We start from the raw sequence: 3,024 nt of genomic DNA on the forward strand, positions 1-3,024 counted from the left end.
GAGAGAGAGAGAGAGAGAGAGAGAGAGAGAGAGAGTTGAAGTAAGCTCTGAATGTGCGTTTGTGTAAAGGTAAGCACAAAAAAAACCCAAACACAACAACCCCAAAACAAACAAAAGCACAAAAACAACAAAAATAAACAAACATCAATAACCCCCCCTCCCTCTTCCTCCCAAATAATGTGCCTCCAGTCAGTAGATGAGCTGATGTCAGCAGATTTAAGGGAGGCAAAAGTGGGCGCTGGTTGATAAACATTGATCAAGGTTCTATGGGCCATTCCACTCACAGGAGTTACAGTCGTGGAACGGGAACTCCTCCAGTGGTTGGACTGGAAGGGCGAAAAGGTTTACCAACAGAGGGGGGGGGGGTTGGCCCGTTTGTCCGTCGGTGTGCCTGTCTGTTTGCCTATCTGTGTGCCTGCGTGTCTGTCTTTCTATCATAAGCAAGAACATTAGGGCTTGGATTCTTGGGTTCTTAACCAATCGACCTCAATAATATGTAAAGTTAATGGTGTAAAATCCACCTGAAATTCACGAACTCCGGCGCGCCCCACGGTTGTGTAATCTCTCCTGTCTTGTTTACGCTCTACACCAACTACTGTACTTTTGAGAACAAAAACATCAACTTAATACAAATTTTCGAATGATTCCACTTTTTACAAGGCCTTACAACAACAAACGAGAATGAATACAGGGACGCTGTAAATGTATTTACAAATTGGTGTGACGATCACTTGCTTTTACTAAATATACAAAAAAGACAAAAATAGACTTTAGAGTGAAAAAAACCCAAATGCAACACTATTTATTAAAGATGAGGAGGTGGACGTGGTAAGCTCTTACAAGTATCTTGGAATGACAATTGATAACAAGCTTGACTAGCATCCTCGCGCTGCTCTTGTGCCTAAAAAAGTAAATCAAAGAATGTTCCTTTTAAGAAAATTAAGAAGTTTTCGTGTCGATAATAAGATTTTGCCGCTTTTATACCATTCTATGATTGAAAGTGTGCTATTATTTTGTTTTTGCAGCTGGGCTGCGAATTGTAGGGCAAAAGATAAAGAAAAATTCGACAGAACCATTAAGAAAGCCAGCAAGATCTCTGAATATGATTTAAATTGATGAAATGTATAACAACACAAATATACAAAAGATAAGAAGCACTATAAACGATCAATAGCACCCCTTTCCACGCAAGTTGTTAAATCATGCAGCCGCAGATATGTACCTCTAAAACAAAGAAAGAAAGATATAGAAGAAGTTTTTTACCATCTAGCATAATAAGGCTATACTGTCAGAATAGGGCATCGATTTGTATTGCCATTGTGAGTATGTATTTATATATAACTCTAAAGGTCTTGTAATTAAATTCCTGCACGTGGTTGAATGATGCACCTGATGCAGTCCTACTGATTGCCGTTCGGAGGCCGTCCGGTAATGCCAAAGCCTCTTCTGGTCAATACATCTGCACACAACAAGAGGTGGTTGACGAAATAAAACCAGCTGTGGCTTCTCAGCAACTAAGAACTACATACATAGAATCTAAACATGGTTCTAGACTCGTTATTTGACTATCCCCGTGATCTCAAACAAGTTCAAAACTTCAAACAGGCCACAAAGCACCACAGTGGAGACAAAAGACATGCCGCAAAGACTCAGCTGATGAAATTCAGGCCATTCTGTCTCAGCTCAAAGACCATCCATTTGTACAGAATGTCGTCATACAAAAAGGAAAACCCCCGGGCTTCATTCTCTATGTTAACGATCAGTTAACAGATATCATGAGATACTGCTCCGTCGATGCAGCTGAGCCATCAGTGATGGGAGTAGATCGTACTTTCGACCTTGGGGAACGCTATGTCACCTGCATTGTGTACAAGAACAACAGATTGCTACGAAAGATCTCACAGGAGCCACCTATTATGTCAGGCCCTGTCTTCTTACATTGGTATGGACTTAATGAAAGTTATCAAGCCTTTAAAATTGTCTTTTCTTCGTCAGGTCCGACAACGACGTCCAGGATGCCACACTCTATGTCAGACAGACTTGTGCCGTCTAGCTGGACACGGCACAAGTCTGGCTGACATAGAGTGTGGCATCCTGGACGTCGTTGTCGGACCTGACGAAGAAAAGGTAATTTTAAAGGCCCAGAAAGAGTGCGTTCCAAATTCAACCTAGCATTTATGCTCTCGCCATCTCATGGTATACGTACGACGTCGGCTGCAGGACAAAGTTGGCACAAAAAAAACAGGCAAATCGCTATACTGAATATCTTTGGACCAGATGGAGTCTCAAGAGGGGACACTTCATTTGATTTTGTTCAAAGGTCCAATGACATCATTTCAAAAGTTGAGAAAGAAGTGCCACTCTTCTCTACATACTGGCGCGAGAAGCTTTTGCCATAGAAAAGCACATTGTGGAACCACGCTGGAGGGCGAAGAGTATCCTACTGAACTGGAAGAACAACTGCTGCGAGTCCATAAACCACATACTCAAACTGGAATTCAACTGGACTCCCAACAAGCTTCCAGATATGACTGACAAAATTCAGTGCATAGTGAATCTCCAGTTTGCCGAAGAAAGACAAGCGCTGCATGGACAAGAAAATTTTCAGCTGGTCCCACAGTGTCAACATTTTCAGATTTCCCACACTTAGCTGGGTGTCAAAAACAAACACTGAAAAAGACAAAGCTTATGAAAACTTCATGACAAGCAGAAGGAGGACGCGGGCAGATTTTGTCACCTCTACTGAAGGCAAACTTACAGTCTCTAAAACACCAAAGCTTGCCAAAAAGCCATGCCAGCTTACACGCCCAAAAGTTGCAAAAACAAACACTCTGAAAATCGAAGAGAGACAGAATTTAAGAATTTGATCTTTGATACAAATTAATTGTGACACACACACTCACACTGATCAATGAATCATCATCATCACCACCCAGTTACTTTGTCACCAGTAGCAACACAATTCCTGTATATCATCATCATCATCATCATCATCATCATCATCATCAGCAGCAGCAGCAGCAG

This window comes from Aplysia californica, unplaced genomic scaffold (assembly GCF_000002075.1).
Source record: "Aplysia californica isolate F4 #8 unplaced genomic scaffold, AplCal3.0 scaffold00592, whole genome shotgun sequence".
NCBI classification, from domain to species: Eukaryota; Metazoa; Mollusca; class Gastropoda; order Aplysiida; family Aplysiidae; genus Aplysia; species Aplysia californica.